Genomic DNA, 23,444 nt, shown 5'->3' with positions numbered 1-23,444 from the left:
AGTAGCTGATTCTTCCAGCCTTTTCTTGTACGTGGGCAGTGGATGTGGGAATGCATGGTAGGGCGGTGAGGCGTCTCTCATGTATATGCAGCGTTTATATTATGTTCTGCTCTCTCCCCATTTCTCCAACCAGTAGTGTTAATGATGTGACAAGGGCTCCACATTGGGGAGTTAGGGGACAGAACATTGCTACAACGTACAGTATTGTATAGCATTGCCTAATGGCTCGTCACGTCGCCAGTGTCTCCAGTGGTGCAGCACAGGGACTCTGAACTGCTGTGCAAAAGTTTTGGGCAGGTGTGGGGAAAAAATAGTGCAAATTAAGAATAGTTTATTTTTATCAATTAACAAAATGCAAAGTCAATGAACAGCAGAGAAATCTAAATCAAATCAATGGGCAGGGCCGGTGCTAGGGTGTTCGGCGCCCCCCTGCAAACTATAAAATTGCGCCCTCCCATATTCCGTTGGCGTGCGCCGGGAAAAGGGGTGTGGTCTCACAACTAAGGGGCATGGCCACACAATAGTACCCCCATTTAAAATTACGCCACAATGTAGCACAATCTTATTAATCTTATACGTAATGCCCCACCCGTAGTAGTAGCGTCCTTATACGTAATGCCTCACCCGTAGTAGTAGCGTCCTTATATGTAATGCACCCCAGTAGTAGTAGCACCCTTATACATAATGCACTCACAGTAGTAGTAGCATCCTTATACATAATGCCCCCCAGTAGTAGTAGCATCCTTATACGTAGTGCCCCCCCAGTAGTAGTAGCATCCTTATACATAATGCACCCAGAGTAGTAGTAGCATCCTTATACGTAGTGCACCCCCAGTAGTAGACGCGTCCTTATATACGTAATGCCCCCCCCAGTAGTAGAAGCGTCCTTATACGTAGTGCACCCCCAGTAGTAGAAGCGTCCTTGTACGTAATTCCCCCCTAGTAGTAGTAACGTCCTTATACGTAATGCCCCCCCCACAGTACTAGTAGCGTCCTTATACGTAATGGCCCCCCCAGTAGTAGCATCTTTACATGTAATGCCCCCCCCTGTAGTAGTAGCGTCCTTATGCATAATGCCCCCCCAGTAGTAGCATCCTTATACGTAATGCCCCTCTAGTAGTGGTAGCATTGTTATACGTAATGCCCCCCGAGTAATAGTAGCGTCCTTATATATAATGCCCCCAAGTAGTAGTAGCGTTCTTATACATAATGCCCCCCCCAGCAGTAGTAGCGTCCTAATACGTAGTGCACCCCCAGTAGTAAAAGCGTCCTTATACGTAATTCCCCATAATAGTAGTATCGTCCATATACGTAATGCCCCACAGTAGTAGTAGTGTCCTTATACATAATGCACCCCCAGTAGAAGCTTCCTTATATGTAATTCCCCCGTAGTACTAGTAGCGTCCTTATAAGTAATGCCCCCCCCAGCAGTAGTAGCGTTGTTACGCGTAATGCCCCCCCTGTAGTAGCGTCCTTATACGTAATGCACCCTCCCAGTAGTAGTAGCGTCGTTACGCGTAAAGCCCCCCTGTAGTAGTAGCATCCTTATACGTAGTGCACCCACAGTAGTAGTAACATCCTTATACGTAATTCCCCCCTAGTAGTAGTATCGTCCTTATAAATAATGGCCACCCCAGTAGTAGCGTAGTTTCACGTAATGCCCCCCTGTAGTAGTAGCGTCCTTATACGTAATGCCCCCCCAGTAGTAGTAGCGTCCTTGCATGTAATGGCCTCCCCCAGTAGTAGCGTCATTATACGTAATGCCCCCCCCAGTACTAGCGTCCATAAAGTGCGCGTACGCAGACATACCTCACACACACAATTCACACATATATACACACACATACACACCCACCCACCATATGCACACACACACACACACACACACACACACACACACACACACACACACACACACACACACACACACACCACTTACCTAAGCCAGTCTCCCTCTGTACTGCAGCCTGATCAGTGTAGCTCCGCCCCTTCTGTTCCGTTTAGCCCCGCCCCCTTTCGGCCCGTTTAGCTCCGCCCCCTTCTGTCCCGTACTCAGCCGCTGTCACACGGGGAGGGAAGGCAGGAGGTTTTTGATTCTGCAGGCGCTGCTGCCAGTGACTGTCATACAGTGACAGACACAGCAGCAGCAGGGGGGACAGGACGGCGCAGCAGTGAAGGGATTCAGAGCAGGGAAAGCGCCTCTCTGTCCCAGCGCCTCCCTGCACTGCATCCCTTCGCTGAGCGGGTAGCGCCGGGCCTGTCAATGGGGGTAAGTCAGACCTGATCGCTGCTGTGTGATTTTGCACAGCAGGTGATCAGATCTGAACTGCGTATGCACTACAATGCGCCAGCGCGTCGGACGACTGCACCGGGCATCGGTGCCTAGGATCGGGATGGTGCAAAAACAGCAAGGTGATTGAAACTAAGAGGCTGTTTGTGGGTGGCAACTGACCGTTTTTCAGAAGTGTCCGGAGAAACGCAAGCAGGATCTGGCATTTTAAGGGAGGGTGTCTGACATCAGCTCTGGCCCCGATCAGCAGTATCACATCGCAGTGGCAGAGTTAGTCCTTGGCTGAGTAGAGCGCACTGCTCATGAAGCGAACGCACACTTGTTCAGCATTTCCCCTCCCCCTGTCGGTGGCGACTATCTGATCGCAGGGCAGCAAAAAATGCAGCCCTGCGATCAGGTCTGAATTACCCCCCAATATTTGGTGTGACAACCCTTTGCCTTCAGAACAGCATCAGTTCTTCTAGGTCCAGTACACTTGCACAGTTTTTGAAGGAACTTGTCAGGGAGGTTGTTCCAAACATCTTGGAGAACTAGCCACAGATCTAATGTGGATGTGGGCTTGCTCAAATCCTTCTGTCTCTTCATGTAATCCCAGACAGACTTCATGATGTTGAGTTCAGGGCTCTGCGGGGCCCTATCTTAACTTCCAGGATTCCTTGTTCTTCTTTACATTGAAGCACGGGGCGCCTGCCGCTTTACTTGAATGCAGCTATTACCCGCTCTCCCTCCTCCCAGCCATAGTATACCGCTCGCTGGGCGGAGTTTCAAGAAATGATGCGGTTGCGTCGTGCTGTCATGATGCAAATGCGTCATTTTGCGAAACTCTCTTCAGCGAGTGGAGTACTATGGATGGAGGAGGGGAGCCGGTAATAGAAGGGAGCAGCTGGCTTTTGGCACAAGCGAGCATCACCCATGGCAACAAGCATTGCACACCCCTGGCAACGAACATGACAGCCAGAGCATGAAACCCCTGGCAACAAGCATGACAGCCAGAGCATGAAACCCCTGGCAACGAGCATGTCAGTCAGAGCATGAAACCCCTGGTAACAAGCATGACAGCCAGAGCATGAAACCCCTGGCAACAAGCATGGAACCCAGAGCAGGAAACCCTTGGCAACAAGCAGGTAATTTAAAAGTAATTAGAAGCCTTACTGTGGGGCATAATGTATCATGGGCATTGCAGTGTTTGGCATAATATGGTGCAGGGGGCATAAATATGGTACAAGTGGCATTACTGTATGTGGCTTAATATGATGGATTTTTTTAAATATTTTCTGTGGTGTCCAAGGTCTGTTGGTTGAAGGGTCATAAACTGCGGTGTAAGGTAGTATTTTTCTGCGAGGCCATGCCCATTTAGTGAGACCACACCCATTTTAATGAGGCAACGCTCCAAAATATGTATTTTTTATGCTGAGTGGGATGGGGAATTTTTTTTACTGTTCGCACTGGGAGCCAAATTGGCTAGAAACAGCCCTTCACTGAAGATAGTTCTTAATGACATTGGCTGTATGTACGGAGTCGTTGTCCTGCTGCAGCATAAATTTGGAGCCAGACACCTCGCTGATGGTACTGCATGATGGATAAGCACCTTCTTGTATTTCTCAGCTTTGAAGCACAAAGTAACGGGCAATGTTGAGGACTGCATTTATTCTGCAGCAGGACAACGACCCCAAATATATAGCCAATGTCATTAAGAACTATCTTCAGCATAAAGAAGAACAAGGAGTCCTGGAAGTGATGATATGGCCCCAACAGAGCTCTGATCTCAACATGATTGAGTCTTTCTGGGAGTACATGAAGACACAGAAGGATTTGAGCAACCTACATCCACAGAAAATCTGTGGTTAGTCCTTCTAGATGTTTGAAGCAACATCCCTGCCGAGTTCCGTCACAAACTGTTCAAGTGTACCTAGAAGAATTGATGCTGTTTTGAAGGCAAAGGGTAGTCACACCAAATATTGATTTGATTTAGATTTATCTTCTGTTTATTCACTTTGCATTTTGTTAATTCATAAAAATAGACTATTGATACTGTTTTTAAAAACATTATGACGTTGCAGTATTTTTCTTCAACACCTGCCTAAAACTTTCAATGACATCACCATAGACCACTATTGCTGCATTTTACCATACTCCCACCACTCCATCCGTTATAGCTTTCCATGATTAAAACCAAAACAACATTGAAAAACTAGTGAAGCATGGAGGACCATGGCATGTTTGTTAAAAGATATGTACGAATTGTGATAAAATAGTAATAATAAGCTTGCTCTAGGTCACTGTTTAAACGTGGTGTTATCAGCATTCATGGGAGTGTTCATGAGACTTCTAGAAAAATTGTCTCTATTTTATTTTTATCATTTAGGGGGTGATTTATCATTAAATATATGCAGCATATTCAGCTGTGGGGGATACCTGCAAATATTAAGCGTCAAACCAATGTGTGAAATAGGGTTCCCTCAATTTCCAACGGCAGCCACAGCTCCCATAGGTTTCCATTGGGGAAGCACTGCTGTCAGATTTGCGCAGTTTGATCCCCGCAGCTAACGAAGTTGGCTTTAGCCCGTTGTTGACTATGGGCTACATTTTACATTCACAGGGATCGGCTCCTTTTGGAGGCCCTGTTTCTGCGTGCGCTCTTTCATACATCTGCTTGCTCAATCGCAACCTGGTAATATGCAAACCTTCGGGTTTCCGTACTACTCTGACTCAGGCCCCTTGTCAGGCCCCCCCTCCATGGAGTTAGGATCCAACTCCATGGAGGGGGGCTTCATTGACGTGTTTCTCCGCTGCGCCCACAGTGCAGTTTCATCAGAAGGGCTATACAGGTGTCCATTGTACCTGGTATTTAAATGGTCAGCCAACCAATCCATAGGATGCACTCATTAGAGAGTCCAGGTGAGATTCAGATCATTTTGGAATCCAGTTATACAAAGCATGGGAATTTAAAAAAACGAATGCTTAGTAATTACAACCATATTAAACGGTATATAAACACAATAAAAACACAATATACAATAAAATGAAATTCATACATTTAATACATTCAGACTCATTTTTATGATTAAAAAAACTGCATCACTTCAGTAGCTATAGTGGGGCAAAAAAGTATTTGGACAGCCACCTATTGTGCAAGTTGACCCACTTAAAAAGATGAGAGAGGTCTGTAATTTCCATCATAGGTACACTTCAACTGTGAGAGACAGAATCTGAAAAAAAAAACTAGGAAATCACATTGTATGGTTTTTTAACCAATTTATTTGTATATTCTTGCGCAAAATAAATATTTGGACAATCAAAAACTTTAATTCAATACTTTTGTAATATAACCTCGGTTGGCAATTACAGATGTCAAACGTTTCCTGTAGTTCTTGACCAGGTTTGCACACACTGTAGCAGGTATTTTGGCCCTTCTTCCATGCAGATCTTCTCTAGATCTGTCATGTTTTGGGGCTGTCGCCGGGCAACGCAGACTTTCAACTCCCTCCAAAGATTTTCTATTGGGTTGAGGTCTGGAGACTGGCTAGGCCACTCCAGGACCTTGAAATGCTTCTTACGGAGCCACTCCTTAGTTGCCCGGGCGGTGTGTTTGGTGTCATTGTCATGCTGGAAGACCCAGCCAGGTACCATCTTCAATGCTCTTACTGAGGGAAGGAGGTTTTTGTCCAAAATCTCACGATACATGGCCCCATTTATCCTCTCTTTAATACGGATCAGTCGTCCTGTCCCCTTTGCAGAAAAGCTGCCCCAAAGCATGATGTTTCCACCCCCATGCTTCACAGTGGATATGGTGTTCTTGGGATGCCATTCATCATTCTTCTCCCTCCAAACACGGCGAGTGGCATTTATACCAAAAAGTTAGATTTTGCTCTCATCTGACCACATTACATTCTCCGATTCCTCCTCTGGATCATCCAGATGGTCACTGGCAAACTTTAGACTGGCCTGGACATGTGCTGGCTTAAGCAGTGGGACCTTTCGGGCGTTGCAGGATTTCAATCCATGATGACATAGTGTGTTACTAATGGTAACCTTTGTGACTGTGGTCCCAGCTCTCTTGAGGTCATTGACCAGGTCCCCCTGTGTAGTTCTGGGCTGATTCCTCACCGTTCTCAAGATCATTGATACCCTCGAGGTGAGATCTTGCATGGAGCCCCAGGTCGAGGGAGATTGTCAGTGATCTTGTATTTCTTCCATTTTTTAATAATTGCGCCAACAGTTGATCTCTTCTCACCAAGCTGCTTGCCTATTGTCGAGTTGCTCATCCCAGCCTTGTGCAGCTCTACAATTTTGTCCCTGGTGTCCTTAGACAGCTCTCTGGTCTTGGCCATGGTCGAGAGGTAGCAGTCTGACTGTTTGAGGGTGTGGACAGGTGTCTTTTATACAGCTAAACAGTTCAAACAGGTGCCATTAATACAGGTAACGAGTGGAGGATAGAAGAGCTTCTTAAAGAAGAAGTAACAGGTCTGTGAGAGCCAGAAATCTTGCTGCTTGGTAGGTGTCCAAATATTTATTTTCAACCAGAATATACAAGTAAATTTTTTAAAAATCATACAATGTGATTTCCTGTTTATTTTTTTCAGATTCTGTCTCTCACAGTTGAAGTGTACCTATTATGGAAATTACAGACCTCTCATCTTTTTAAGTGGGTCAACTTGCACAAACGGTGGCTGTCCAAATACTTTTTTGCCCCACTGTATACTCGTTTATTGGGGGTCATTCCAAGTTGATTGCACGTAGCACCTTTTTGCTGGTCGTGCGATCAACCTGACGCTGCCTATCGGGGAGTGTATTTTAGCATAGCAGGGCTGCGAACGCTTGTATACTGTATTTACTGTACTCTGATAGATAGCACGCTCCTGCACATAATTATGCGCAGGGATAGGATATTATTATTATACTGTATTTACTGTACTCTGATATTCGGCGGGAACCCAGTGGAGACCAACTGCAAGTGCACCTGGACCAGGCATCGCCCACCTATTCAAACCAACCTATGACCCCTCCTGTACTGTAAATGACCAGCCCTTTGACCTATAGGTGAAGGGATTACAGTTTCTATTGTATTATGTTTTGACCAAATGTATAAAAGCCAAGCTGCCTAGCCGGTCATTCATCTCTCTCTGAAGGTGAAGACCGGGACCGTGTGGCGCTGGCGAAACAAACATATGTACCATTGACTGTAGCCTCTTTTCTCTTATTGTGATTGTATATCTGTTGTAACCCCCTTTCAGCAATTATATGTTGGTGGGTCGGATCCCAGCATTTTAAATACAATTGGTGTCGTGTCTCTTTCCTGCTAAGGTTAAAGTGTATTTAAGCCACACGTGTAGCTGCATTGTGCTCACAGCGTGTCGGTGTGTGTGTATGCACATCGTGTACTTTGTACGTCCGTTGAGGCGTGTGTATGCAAAGTGCGTACACGGTACAGGCCTTTGTACGCTAATTGAGTAAATAATACGTAGGTTGAGGATTACATACAGCGGCCGCAGCGGCTTGAATTTTAATGTATAAAGGTATTGCTTTTTAGTCCTGTAAGTTAATCAGCATTAACAATTGGGGTCTCTATCCGGTTTTTCATATGCTCATAGGCTTGCAGCCCATAGCAGACTCTGATCTATCAGCAAAGGGTGGAAATGCATCTTTAAGTAAAAAAAATTTCTGGTTGCTTGGATGTTTTGAAACCCTCTTTTGTGCTGTTAGATCGCGTCTGCTTTGTCTTGTCTACAGAGGTGCTGATAGAATCCGGAGGAAACAGGAAAAAAGCTATTTAAAAATCTGTGTAATCGTTTTTGGCGCCAAAAGCGTACACAAAGCGTACCGATATTTTGCATCTTCTCCCACATATTGTTGCCATAGGTTATTAGTCATTTTAGACCTGTGTGAAATCGGATACATTTGTTTGCTATATAGATAAATTTGAAATAAGTGTATTAAGGGTGTAATTATAAAGCACAAAACGCAGTTCTGGCCTGGTCTTAAAGGTTTATACAGAACAAGTGTGGGTTGTGTTAGTGAGCGATAATAGTTTGTATTGCTCATATTTATAGAGATTGTGTGGTTTGTTGAATTGCGAACGCACGTTTGTACACGTGGTTCGGACAAAGTACAGGAGCGCGCACGTGGCGCAGGGTCGCACACGTGGCGTAAAAGGCACGCACGGTTGCGTGTTTACGCAAGGTTGCGTAGGATTGCGGACGCTAAGTACAAATCACACGATAGTTGTTCAAGTAAAGGCGGGGTAATATACTTTAATACAATAGCACATAACTATCCGATCTCAAAAGCAGGTTACCCTAAATATTTTGTTTAATACTGTAAGTACCTCTGGGGTAAAGTAACCAACCTAAGGTAGTGGTATTTTCTGTACAGAAAAGAAAAACAAGGTGTGTCTGAGTGAGTGAAAGCAGGAGTGAGTGGAGTTGAACCCCTGAAATTCGGGTCCCGTGGTGACACCAAGTAAGTGGAGGCTTGGTGGCATGAGGCGGCTGACTTACGTTAATACAAATAGAAAAATACGCAAATCGTGAGGAGATTTGCAGAGGAGCGTGATATAGAATTGTGCATTGAGAAGAATAGAAAATTGTAAATTGAAGTTTAAAGGTTTTGTGTTACGCTCCGGCTGAGGAGTGCAGCTTGTGTATTCGACTCCAGTGGTCGTAGGGCGGTTAGGTAACAAGTACCTATACGTTGTGCGATTGGACCGCATGTTTGTGGGTGCGATATGTGACGCAACTTGATACCCCCTTTGCAAGCTATTGCGTAAACAAAGGTATCAGCGCCGTGTAGAGCATACGTAAGCGTGATTTGTGTATTGTAAAGTTTTCGCTGGTCTCTCTCAGGAAAATCTTCAATGGTGGATATTCACTGGAAAAGGTAAGTTACTCCTATAACTTCCAGTGAATAGAAGCCAGTTAGGGCCTCACTGGGTACGCGGTGGTCACTATTGGAGTAAGTCGTGGTACGTCAGCGGAGAAGGAGCGAGTGAAAGCGTTAGGTGTCTTTCACCGTCTATTGTGTTGTGCATTTGGGGATTGCGTTAACAAAGGAAAAAGTCTGCGATGGGATCCAATTGCACAAGCAGTGGGCGTTTGGTAGCCAGGGTTCAGGCTGAGGAGCTGCAGCCCAGGGGGTCAGCGAGGTTTATTATGTGTGAGAAATATGGTTCACACACGGAGGCTTTTTGAAATGAATGGGTACGTATGACTGCTGAAGATAGGGCATCATTCCCCAGGGTGGGCAGCTTTGAATCAGAGGTATTGCAGAACATAAGGATTAGAATATGTCTGATTAAATCTAGAAAACAAAGGATCAGACGTACCGATTGTTTAAATCTGTGGCAACAAGAGGGGGAGGTGCAAAAGGAACTGGCTCGCACAGCAGGTTCCAGACATAGCGGGATAGTGATTGCGAGCGCACCACCACCACGGTATGTCGATGGGGAGAAATTGGCTACAAGCAATGGTGCATTGGTAAAGGATAGGAAAGTGATTGATCAATGTGTTAACCCTAACCCTTGCAAGTTGTATCCCATTTTAAATTTTCCCCAGGATTGTGAGGAGGAAGATAAGCCCAGCACGATATCGGCACTCTCTCTAGCAGGCACCATACAGGACACCCAGGTGGGCATGGCCCAACCACCAAGAGTAGTAGCGATACCCCCTAGCGGAGGGGTGAGTGAGGTTGTGTCCACCGGCAAGTACGGTACCAAACACTATGCAGAGACGAAAGCTCCCCGCATTATAGAATCAAGTCAAAATGATATAGTTGAACTAAATCCTGTCAGGGTGATTGCAGTCCCCAATAGGAAAACTGACAGTCAGGGAGTAACTCCCATCAGGAACATTGCCATGCATTGTCCTTGGTCCCGAGCACAGTTAAGGTCAATTATGTCAGAATTTCCCGATCCCAGAAAAGATCTAGTCGGATACCAGAAATTCATTAAAGAATTAGGTAACGCACATGAGCCCACAAATAAAGATTGGCGAACAGTGCTACGGATGTGTTTACCCTCAAATGTTGACATCCCAAAATTCATAACGGATTGTAAATTAGATGCAGAGGTACCTCTCACTGATGAGTATAATCAGGAGAATGTACGGCAAATCAACCTGCAATTAGGAGTGTATTTCCCTACTGTTGTTAAAGGGAATAAAATCTTCTCCATAAGACAAAAGGAAGGTGAAATGGCATCCGAATATTTCCATAGAGCACTGCAGGAAACAGCTAGATACACTGAGATCGAGGATATTAAGGATAATGCACACCACAGGGAGTTAGCTGTCTCCGTGTTGATGGACGGCTTAAAGGAGGCACTGAGGACAAGGATGCAAACCTCTCTACCTAATTGGAGAGGTATCTCGGTGACTGCGTTGAGAGAGTCCGCTATCGAGCACGATCGTAACATCAGTAAACACAGGGAGTCGCAAGGGGATAAGCTGATGACGGTAAGTGTACAGGCTCTTACAGCAAAACCACATCAGCCAAGACCCCAGACTCCTGATGGTAAGTCACGGTCAATGGTATGTTTCTATTGAAAGAAGGAAGGACATTTTGCAAGGGATTGTAGTAGCAAAGGAACACATAACGTATACAGACCCCCCTAGACCTGAATACGAACCACACTACAATTCACATAATTGGAATGAGGGACCACATAGAAGAGATTACGAGCCACATAGAGGGGAAACAAGGAGATATGCACCCAGGAGAGACTGGCAGGCCTCCGAAAACTCACAGCTACCCCCCTCACATATTGTAGCTGCCAATGCGCTGCGGGAGGGTTCCACTACACAATAGGGGTTGGGCCACACTTGTAGTCTACAGCCAGTGAAGTTGATTGCTAGCCTTGGTAGTGAAACTTAGGTCATGGTTGATGTAGCTGGTGTACCATTACCTTTTCTTGTAGATACAGGGGTGGCCAGGTCAGTGTTGAATTCCACATCAGGTGTAAAAACTACGGCTGTCATCCTCATGCAGATTCCCTCTACAGCAAAATTCTTCACTGTCATTGATCTCTGTTCTTTCATTTCTGTCCCTCTTCATCCTGACAGCCAATACCTCTTTGCCTTCACATACAGGGGAGTACAGTAAACCTGGACTCGTCTACCCCAAGGTTTCATTGACAGCCCGAGTATTTTCTCCCAGGCCTTACATGACTGTTTGCAATCCTTTCAACCTGAGAGTGGATCAGTGCTAATACAATATGTTGATGACTTGTTGTTATGTTCTGACTCACTCGAGTCGTCCTTGGCAGATACTAAACAGCTTCTGTTTCATCTTTCCCAGACAGGACACAAGGTTTCAAAGGATAAGCTGCAGTTGTGCCGGACCAGGGTTAAATACTTGGGACACTGCTTGACGCAAGGACTTAGGCACCTGACCGCTGATAGAATACAGGCGATTCGCGACATGACTCTGCCGCAAACTCAGCAACAGATCCGCACTTTCCTCGGAATGTGTGGGTACTGTCGGAACTGGATTCCAGGGTTCTCCATACTGGCACTACCTTTGCAAGAAATGGTCTCTTCGAACAAACCGGAACGGGTCTCTCACACAGAGGAGTCCGAACTGGCGTTTGAGAGACTAAAACAGTGTTTATCACAAGCACCTGCATTGGGTATGCCAGATTATGAGAAGCCCTTTGAATTGTACGGTACTGAAAGTGATGGGTGCGCGGCAGGAGTTTTAACACAGAGACAGGGTGATGCCAGCAGACCGGTAGCTTACTACAGCGCACAGTTGGACACTGTAGCATGGTCTCTCCCCACTTGCTTGCGAAGTGTTGCAGCGATAGCTTTGCTGGTAAGTAAAAGTGAGGATGTAGTGTTAGGACACGACTTGACCATCCATACACCTCATGCAGTATCAGCCTTACTAAACTCAGCCCAAACCAGACATGTCTCATCTGCTCGGTTTACAAAGTGGGAATTACCACTGATGGCCCCGGTAAACATCAGAGATGTAGCTCACTAAATCCTGCAACATACTTGCCAAGTGTGCCTGGTCATGCACAAAGGGTGGAGGATGAGAACGATGGTGAAGGAGGATTTAGTGCAGATACTGATACGCATGATTGTATGCAATACCTGAACCAAACTTTCACTGCAAGACCTGACATCAGTGACAACCCACTGGAAGGAGTAGACTTTACCTTCTCAACTGACGGTAGTTGCCACAGACAGACGGAATCGGGAGACCTGTGCACCGGATATGCAATTGTAGATGACGAAGGTATCATAGAAGCTGAACCCCTTGGCCCACCACACTCAGCACAAGTCGCTGAGCTGGTCGCCCTGACCAGAGCATGTGAGTTGGCTAAATGTAAGTCAGCTAATATATACATGGACTGTAGGTATGCCTTTGGAGTGGTGCATGATTTTGGGGCCCTGTGGGGCCTCAGAAATTTCATGACGGCAGCTGGCACACCTGTAGCGCATGCGTCCCACATCAGAAGGCTCCTGACAGCAATACAGGAACCAGACAGAGTGGCTGTTATCAAGTGTAAAGCACACACTTACAACCAACACCCAATCTCACTTGGTAACAGCCAGGCAGACGAAGCTGCTAAATCAGCAGCAAGCACAACCATACGAACTAACATCACATCACTGATGACATTTGAAACAGTTGACATGCAACAGTTAATTGAAATGCAAAATTTGTGTTCCCTTCAGGAAAAGGCAGTCTGGAAGGCGAAGGGATATGTTCAGGAGTCCTCAGGACTTTGGACAGATGGACACAGTAAGCCAGTGGCCCTCAGACAATATCTTCCAAGTCTAGCTAAGCCGGCACACGGTCTGACTCATCTGGTCAAGGAGGGTATGTGCAAGCTGGTAAGAGCCTACTGGAGTGCGCCAGGATTCTCTTCTCATGTAGATAAGAAAGCAATGACATGTCTTGCTTGAGGAAGAATATTGGTAAGGCAATACCAACGGAGCCATCCCATATCCCTCCTACAGACGGACCTTTTCAGGTAATACAAATCGACTTCATACAGTTACCACCCTGTAGGAATTTGAAATATGTGTTAGTATGTACTGATGTGTTTTCCAACTGGGTAGAAGCATTCCCCGCTGCCACAAATACTGCTGTGTTCACTGCAAAGAAAATCGTGCAGGAATTTGTGTGCAGATATGGTATCCCTAGAATGATTGAAAGTGATAGGGGTACCCATTTTACAGGTGAAGTCTTTCAGGTCATGTGCAAACTGATGGGTATTAATAGCAAGCTGCGCACTCCGTACCGGCCACAGGCGAGTGCAAAGGTGGAGAGAATGAACAGCACTATTAAGAATAAGCTGAGCAAAGTAATGGCTGAAAGTGCATTTTTGTGGCCAGAAGCTTTGCCACTAGTGTTGTACAGCATCAGAACCACTCCCAGGTCACCGCTTAACTTATCACCCTTTGAAATTCTTTTTGGTCGACAACCCCATGTAATGATAGACCCCCAGGATGATTTGAAATGCAATAACAAAATAACTGAAATATTTGGTTAGGATGAGCCGGCAGCTGAGAAATCAACAAAGAAATCTAAAACTGGTGATTCTTGACCTACCGAACAGCAATTGTCATGACATTGAGCCTGGGGATTATGTGATGATTCGAAATTTTTTACGCTCAGGTTGCCTAATAGACAGGTGGGAAGGACCGCATCAAGTCTTGTCGCCGAAAGGTACCCGAAAGAGAGACTTGGGTCGCCGAAAGAGGTCGCCGAAAGAGAGACTTGGGTCCACTCGTCCCACTGCAAGAAGGTCGCTGACCCGGAGAAAACTCGTGACAAAGAGCAAGGTGAAGAGAACCTCGTATCACTAGAGTATTTGTTTAGGGAAAGCTGAGAGGCAGGACTGTTGAAACGGCACCTCAGCACGGAGAACAACAAGATCAAAGACGGTTGTCGTTCGGGTTTTTCTGGTAATTCTGTTTTTGCTCAGGACAATCCGTTTTGGTGAGGGTCCCAGAGACGTCGAGCAAGGATCTGGAATGGGTTCTGATGGCGAGTGCGGATTTGTAGGACCTCAGGAGCAGCACATCACTCTAGTAAAGGCTGGTATCAGTAAGCACTCTGGTAGTCACAGAGCTCGGAGGCAATGTGAGGGGTTATTGTCTGATGAATATTGTTTTTGTAGGAATTGCGAGAACATAGTCGAAGATGGGTGCATCCAGAGATGTCAGTCCAATATTAATATCAACATGGGCCGACATCCGTTGAGTGATTACCACCCATTAGTGGGTAAGGTTTTAAACCAGACGGAATGTTGGGTGTGCTCACAGGTACCTCAAGGACAGAGTAAGTCAGGATTAGTACCATACCCTTTAGCAATAGATGAGGTACTCGAATTACGGGGTGGGAGACTGGTGGAGTAGAAATTCAATATTTTATCTAGGCCCCCTAGCTTGAAGCTCCACCAGTATCATGTAGATAGGTCACTATTGTGTTTTAATATTTCCAATTTCCGAAAACCAGGAAATTGGGAAGTGACGTGGAACAACCAGACAATGACCTTTTCGCACAGAGCTGATAGGATACCTATCGACTCTGAACTTGTACGCAAGATAGCCAACAGTGGGAATTATTTTTGGTACCGGTATACACGTGGAAGCAAAACCATGTGGGTTGGAAAGGTATCGCAGGGGTATTGTGCCCATGTCATCCAGCCCGATACTTGTACTGAACAAATGAGAGAACTAGGGATTGGTTTCTTCACATGGAAGATTTGCAATATGGTGTTGTAACATTTTGTCCCCTATGTTCTCCCAGATGATGCCTATTTCATATGTGGGAGGAAAGCGTACAAGTGGCTTACTCCGAGCTCTGAGGGATTATGTTATATTGGAAGAGTACTACCAGAGGTCATGACCATAACCCACGACAAAATGAAAGACGTTCACCGCAACGCTCAGACTCCTTATATTCATACCCATTATGAACACATCATCAAGAGACACCTCATAGATAGGACAGAGCACGGAGCCTCTGATTTGATCCACGAATCCACCGGGATTCAGTTCCTACTCGCATTAGATATCACCCGTACTGCCAGAGGAACTATAAATTATAGGTACATCCATGCGCTGGCAAACTTGATAGATAATATCACTGAGATGTATGATCACACCTTCAGGTATACGGGTAGGGAGTTACAAGCCTACAAGAAAGAACTGATCCAGCACAGGATGGTCCTTAATTACGTTACAGCCGTGACAGGTGGGTACTGTGTTACCCTGGCAACTCAATTTGGCATCAAGTGCTGTACGTATATTACGAATAGCACTGACGACCCCACGGAGATCATTGATCAAAAGATGGATAAGATCTTACAGTTGAAGTGGGAGTTCAGGAGAAAGCACAACCTTACCTTGACGGCTGTGGGTAATGAACTAACCGGCTGGGTCTCATGGTTGAACCCACGTAAATGGTTCTCAGGGTTAGGAGAGTGGGCACAGAATGTTATTATGAGTGTGGGAAAGTTTCTCCTTTGTATCCTGGGAGTCATCATAATTATTGGTCTGATATTCAGGTGTGTTCAAATCTTAACACGGCGCAAGCACGGCACAAATTTGATGAGTCTAAGGAGCGAGGGCGTTGTCACAGCAGCAGATTTGATTTATGACCCATCTATAGAAACAGTGTTATGATAAGGATTGCAAATGAATTTCATGGCCTGTTTCTTTCACCATTTTTCTCTGTCTCCCCGTGTACCCAGAAACATCCAACCCTACCCAATGTTTATGTGAATGTATTTTTAGATATGTGTCTTATCTTCATCTCTGCAACCCTCAGTTAATGGCACACATAGTCGACAGGTGTTATACACATATAGTAGCATTCACATATGTTCCCCCTCCATGTATCATCAACTAAATGTGCTCCCCTTTTGTTGGTATTAGAAGCCAAAGAGTTGAGGGTCAAAAGCCCTTGCCCGAAAGGAGCTCGGTAGTGTTTGTTTGCCCAAGTACAGACCCTTAATACGGGATAAGAAGGATTTAATGTATACTTCGCAATACCTTGAAGCTTACTTAGAACATATACGGCACAATGATACATGCCTCTCAGACATTGATTCATACATACATGCTTATACTATCCCACTAGGCTATACATTTCCCACCTACAACTCTCCCCCGATCATCTAAGCTTTGTATATGTTGTATAGGTAATATTTTTAGTTTATTAGTTAAGAATGGCAGTTTATTAGTTAAGAATGGCAGTTATTGATGATTACCAAAGGGTGGACTGTCGAAGTTGGAAAATATTACAGTACACACATCACGTACAAACACCACACATATGGCCTCCGTGCGCGTACTTGTTCTGCCGTGCATGCGCATATTCGCAAGTTGTGTATGACCTCTCATGCGGTTTATGCGTATTAGTGCGTGGTATGAGTAATTACGGTAGCATTTGTACTCGCATGGAAAAAGCCACAAAGAGATATCTCATATTTAATACACATAGTGCACAATGTACACATAGCCCACATGCACCACACCAGCAAGTTATACTTGTTTAAAAGGTACAACAACAAAGGGATTCACCTTTACAGGATATGAGGGGACAGCATTAGGTTATGAGGTGGTATTTGGTATCCAACTGTAGGGTATTTTAAGGGCAACATTCCGGTAGCAGTTTGCAGAAGATAGCACGCTCCTGCACATAATTATGCGCAGGGATAGGATATTAATATTATACTGTATTTACTGTACTCTGATATTCGGCGGGAACCCAGTGGAGACCAACTGCAAGTGCACCTGGACCAGGCATCGCCCACCTATTCAAACCAACCTATGACCCCTCCTGTACTGTAAATGACCAGCCCTTTGACCTATAGGTGAAGGGATTACAGTTTCTATTGTATTATGTTTTGACCAAATGTATAAAAGCCAAGCTGCCTAGCCGGTCATTCATCTCTCTCTGAAGGTCATCTTGCTTGATTGACTGAGCACCGGGACCGTGTGGTGCTGGCAAAACAAACGTGTGTACTATTGACTGTAGCCTCTTTTCTCTTATTGTGATTGTATATCTGTTGTAACACCCTTTCAGCAATTATATGTTGGTGGGTCGGATCCCAGCATTTTAAATACAATTGGTGTTGTGTCTCTTTCCTGCTAAGGTTAAAGTGTATTTAAGCCACACGTGTAGCTGCATTGTGCTCACAGCGTGTCGGTGTGTGTGTATGCACATCGTGTACTTTGTACGTCCGTTGAGGCGTGTGTATGCAAAGTGCGTACACGGTACAGGCCTTTGTACGCTAATTGAGTAAATAATACGTAGGTTGAGGATTACATACAGCGGCCGCAGCGGCTTGAATTTTAATGTATAAAGGTATTGCTTTTTAGTCTTGTAAGTTAATCAGCATTAACAGTATGTTCCTTTATCAGAGGATTTGATCATTATTTCCTCCCATGTCCAGATTTCCTCTAAGGCCCTTCGCTCTGCTTGTGTTAGGTTATTCTCCAGGATTGGTTCTTTCTTTCGCTTGAGGCAGAGGGTATCCAATACCCTGGTGACCATTTCTTTGAAAACTCCCACCTCAGGAAATATGTTCCTCTGGGAGAAGAAAGTCAAGCATATTTTGCATCTCGGTCTCTCCAGAGTTGTCTCTATCTCTGTATTATACTCGGGATCCAACAGTTCCTCCAGGGTAGTCTATTGCTTCTTGGGGGTCATTCCGAGTTGTTCGCTCGTTGCCGATTTTTGCTATGCTGCGATTTGTTGCTAAATGCGCATGCGCATGGTACGCAGTGCGCATGCGCTTAGTTATTTAACTAAAAACGTAGCAGTTTTGCTGTTGTTCGTGCTGCGCTTTTCAGTCGCACTGCAGATCGGTGAGTGATTGACAGGAAAGTGGCGTTTTTGGGTGGTAACTGAGCGTTTTCCGGGAGTGTGCTAAAAAACGCAGGTGTGCCAGGTAATAAACGCAGGAGTGTCTGGAGAAACGGGGGAGTGACTCTCCAAAGCCGCTGCTATACCCTTATTGCGGCTTGCGGCGCCTATCACAAAAGGCGCCAACAGCCGGCACAGCATGGAAGACGCCAGCTGTAAGTAAACTCCACAGCGGTAGTGTGTACCGCTATCTGGCGGTGAGTCCCGGTGAGAGTAGGCACGCTACAGTGACGGCTGTTGCAGACAGGATCGGCGAGTCCCAGCGTTCAGTATCTATATCCTCGTCAGGGGAGCGGGCTTTGGGCGGCTGTGTGTGGCCGGGAATGGAGGCGCAGGGCAGCGTGACACACACTGCAGAGAGCAGCAGAAGCTGAGCGCTACTCTATTTACAAGCGCCTCCATTCTCCTGCGACGGGGATTATTTGGCTGCATACATGTTAAATCTGTGCTGCAGGCGGCCATATTTTTTATATTCTGTTATTTGCTGCAAGAGGAAGCATGAAATGGGGGTGGAGTTTACAATGTGGCGCTCTTTTTTCTCTGCCTAAGCAGAGACAAGTGAGTTAACTGTGGTTTACAGAAGTATAATATAGCAGTCACTTCACTTTTGTACCTCTCCTTACACAGGCTGAGCTCCGAGTACAACAAGATAACAGAGACTTTCACTGCACGGCTGTGCAACACGCGTCTCCTGCTGAAAAGTACTGCTAAGGACCCATATTGCTTCTGAATCTGCGGTTGCCTTCACATCTCCTACCAACAGAGTTACCCCATCAAGTTTGTGAGTATGCTGGGGTGTTGGGTTAGTTGGTGGAGACAGGGGAATTAAGGGCAGGTTGTGTTACTCCCCCTCTGCTCCCTTATCATTATCTGGTCTCTAAGCTTGCTAATATACATTTCTTTTCTGAAGTGACTGTTTCTATCTTTCTGGGTGTATTAAACATGACTGGCAGGTCAAACACAAAAGCTTCTCAGAAGCTATTTTCATATTTACAATGAAAGGCAAAGTTTATTTTGACCGATTCCCACAGTAGTTCCACATTATGTGAACAATGTAATACAGACATGGCATATAAGGTGGATGACGCTTCTGATACCCAGCTTGGTCGTCGGCACTGGCTGGATGTGTTGCAGCTTTATCAGCAGAGTTGGCTAAGTCCCGTAAAATGGAGCCAGCCTGAGCCAAGAATTTAACAAATGCGATGGAGGGTCTTGCGACTGTTATAGGTTCTACTAACAGACACACCCAGTAACCCTCTCCGTCTTCTTCCCAGAGACAGAAGCGACCTCTTCCAGCAGTCCTTCAGTCTGATGACTCAGACAATTACAGGAAGAAGTAGAGGAGGGTGAATTGGAGGAACTCCCAGTAGAAACGGTCCAGGATACCGACGACAGTGGTCAGGGTGTAGAAGGTCTTATCCTAGTGGTTAAATGGGTTCTCAATTTTCCAGGGGAACCTATTCCGGCTAAGGAGTTTCAGTTGTTAGGAGAACAACAGGTTACCCCGGTGTTCTATCCATTTTCTCAGCAGCTTCATGATCACCTGGCTACTGCATGGAAACATCCAGAGAAACATTTCCAAATGCCAAAGAAATTCCTTTCTCACTATCCGTTCCTGCCTACTATGACAAGTAAGTGGGAAACTCCTCCACCGATGGATGCTTCTGTATCACGTTTATCCAAGAAGACTACGCTTCCGGTACCAGGGGCCACGTCTCTCAAAGATGCTTCGGACCGTAGGATTGAGTCCACTTTAAAGTCCATATACACGGCAGCAGGAGCCCAACTTACGCCTTCTCTGGTAAGTGCATGGGTCAACTCCGCCATTGTCAAGAGTTGAGTAGTGTCTTGAAATCCAGGGGCCCCAGGGAGGAGTTTAAGATTACCACGGAGCACATATGTGAATCAGCCAATTACTTGGCATCTGCCGCTAAGGACACAAAAGATTTATTAGTTCCAGAATTTATGCGTCGGCTGTTTCGGCTCACAGAGCGCTTTGGCTAAGATCTTAGCATTCGGTTACTGAATCCAAGAAGGCAGCTGCAGCCATTCCTTTTACAGATGAGTCTTTATTTGGACCAAAGTTAGACAAATGGATTTCTCAAGTCACGGGAGGAAAATCCACGTTTTTGCCATCTGCACCTCCACCCCTATACTGGTCCCTCCTTTCAATCCTTTCGTCCTCAACTGTCCTTTCATGGCAGAGGATCTTCCTCTCAGACTAGAGGAGGCAGAGGTTGCGCTCAGACAGCAGTCCGTCACCCAGAACCCAAGCCGACTGAGAAACAGGTGGCATGACGGTCTTCCAACCCACCTGGGAGCTCCCACAGGTGGGTGCTCGGTTCATGCATTTCGGTGTGTTTGGGAACAAACTTCTTCAGGTCCTTGGATTCACAGTCTGATTTTGTCAGGTTACAAAATAGATTTTGCATCTTCTCTTTCGCATTGGTTCTTCACAACCGGTCTTCCTCTGTCACCAGACAGAGCCATTGTGTTGCAGGAAGCTATTCAAAACCTTGTGGTATCACAGGTGTTGGTACCAGTTCCATTGATTCAAAGGAGTCTGGGTTTCTACTCAAATCTTTTTGTGGTCCCCAAACCAGACGGATCTGTCAGGCCGATCCTGAATTTGAAGGCTCTAAACAAGTACCTATTAATATATTGATTCAAGATGGAGTCCATTCAATCGGTCATAGTGAACTTAGAACCAGCGGAGTTTCTACTATCCATGTATATAAAGGACACGTACATGCATATTCCAATTTGGAAACCACATCAGGTTTACCTGCATTTTGCCATTTTGAAGGAACAGTATCAATTTCAGGCTCTACCATTCAGATTGTCATCGGCCCCCAGAATTTTCTCCAAGGTCATGTCGGTGATGGTCGCTCATCTGAGGTTATTAGGCGTTACCATTGTCCCGTATCTGGATGACTTGTTAATCAAAGTACCACTGGAGACGACTCTGCTAGAGCATGCACTTTTAACGTACCAGACTCTCATTCATCACGGCTGGATTATCAATTTCGACAAGTCACAGCTGGTACCATCCCAGCATCTTCGATTCCTAGTACAAAAATGGGGGTGGTCTAGACCCTTAAATAAGTAAATGCAATAAGAGAAAGAATACTGGTGCCGGCTGTTAGTCCAAATAATAAAGGGACAATTGCACCATTATCGCAATAAAGTATAAATACAATTTATTACACATTCATATAATGAAGTCTTATACCCCTCAATCAATAATAAAAGGTGTATCATAAAAACATTTGATATCCTGAGGAAGCTGGCAGCAATTGGACCAGCGAAATGCATTGAGCCACATTCCTTTCTTTCCACAAGCGCTGAACCCTCCATCCACACTCCTGGCATTATTCTGGACTCATTTGCATCCACTGGACAATACAAACACAAGCATCTGTGGATCCGGAACAACCCTCATTTTGCAACTTGGATCTCTGCTTGAACTGAGATACCTTGGGGACTACTTCTGAAAGATCTGGTAATATTCCATACTCAAATGAACATGTGAGCTTTTGTGGAATTGACTCCTAGCCAGATACTGTGGCTTAAATAATCACTGAGGGGAACACAAGTGGTCTGTTCGTATATGATATCAAATGTTTTTTTATGATACACCTTTTATTATTGATTGAGGGGTGTAAGACCTCATTTTATGAATGTGTAATATATTGTATTTGTACTTTATTGCGATAATGGTGCAATTGTCCCTTTATTATTTGGACTAACAGCTGGCGCCAGTATTCTTTCTCTTGGATTTCTAGGTATAATTCTCGACACACGGCAACATAAGGTGTTTCTTCCAGTCGACAAGGTGCTGGACATTCGTCAGATGGTCCAGTTAGTCCTAAACCCAAAATGGGTATCCTTACAACTCTGTATCCGTCTGCTAGGGAAGATGGTGGCAGCCTTTGAGACCCTACAACTAGGTCGTTACCACTCAAGAATGTTTCAATTGGACCTTCTGTCACAGTGGTTGGGTTCCCATCTACAACTGCACCGACAGGTCCACTTATCTCCCCAGACGTGGATGTCACTTCTCTGGTGGCTATAGCTGAACAATCTTATAGCGGGTCGCTGGTTCGGAATTTGGGATTGGATTGTTCTGATGACAGACGCAAGTCTCAGAGGATGGGGGGCAATGGTGTTGAATTCTCACTTTCAGGGAAGGTGGTCGACACAGGAAAGCAGGTTACCAATAAATGTTCTGGTGCTCAGAGCGATTTTCAATGCGCTGAGGGAGGCATCTCACCTTCTCCAGTTTCCAGTTCCATCCTGTTTGAGTTCAATTGGACAATGCAACAGCAGGCAGGGCGGAACTCACAGTTGCTTTGCGATGCGAAAGGTCTTTCGAATACTGCAGTGGTCAGAGAGAAATCAGGTGATTCTATCTGCATTATTTATCCCTGGAATAGAAAATTGGGAGGCAGACTACCTCAGTCGCCAAGATATTTACCCTGGAGAGTGGGCACTCCACCAGGAGTTGTTCCAGGCACTAATTCACAGATGGGGATGTCCACAGATCGATCTCATGGCATCAAGACTAAATCACAAGTTGCCAAGATACATGTTAAGATAAGGGGTCCAGCAGCAGAGGCGGTGGATGCTCTCACAACTCCCTGGAATTACGATCTTGTATACCTATTCCCACCCCTTCCACTACTGCCTCGGGTCTTAAAGAGGATAAAGCGAGAGTCGTCCGCAGTGATTCTAGTAGCGCCAAACTGGCCTCGAAAAAGTTGTTTCTCGGACCTTCAGCTTCTTCTAGCGGACGAACCTTGAACTCTAAATCTTCGACCAGATCTTCTTCAACAAGGTCCGTTCCTCCACCCCAATTTGACACAGCTGCGTTTGACGGGTGGCTGTTGAGACTGCTATCTTAAAGGATAAGGGGATTCTGGATTCAGTCATCCCTACAATGTTGAGAGCTAGGAAACCGGTGACATCAGCCCACTATCACCGTATCTGGCGTTCCTATGTGACTAGGTGTCAGGGTCGTCAAATTCCTTGTAAATCTTTTTATCTCTCCAGATTGCTGATAATTCTGCGAGAGGGTTTAAATGCAGGTTTGCGGGTAGTGTATTTAAAAGTTCAAATTTCGGCGCTCTCCATCTTTTTCCAGAAACGTTTGGTCATGTTAAGAGAAATACAGACTTTCCTTCAGGGTGTGCTTCAACTTCAGTCTCCCCTTATTCCACCTACGGCCCCTTGGGACTTAAATTTGGTGTTGTCCTTTCTTCAATCTTCA

At 45.5% G+C, this 23,444-nt stretch overlaps 1 long non-coding RNA gene across 1 annotated transcript in view; it reads left to right on the top strand.

Moving 5' to 3' along the window:
* Window positions 1-23,444, top strand: part of LOC134910039 (uncharacterized) — a 90,555-nt gene that overhangs the window by 789 nt on the left and 66,322 nt on the right. The window contains exon 2 of the long non-coding RNA XR_010176098.1: window positions 18,803-18,956. This is a non-coding gene — a long non-coding RNA (uncharacterized LOC134910039). The remainder of the gene's footprint in view (window positions 1-18,802; window positions 18,957-23,444) is intronic.

The sequence above is a fragment of the Pseudophryne corroboree genome, chromosome 4 (assembly GCF_028390025.1).
Source record: "Pseudophryne corroboree isolate aPseCor3 chromosome 4, aPseCor3.hap2, whole genome shotgun sequence".
Lineage (NCBI taxonomy): Eukaryota > Metazoa > Chordata > Amphibia > Anura > Myobatrachidae > Pseudophryne > Pseudophryne corroboree.
The sequence above is the reverse complement of the archived record's forward strand: the minus strand, read 5'-3'. Positions and strand labels throughout refer to the sequence as shown.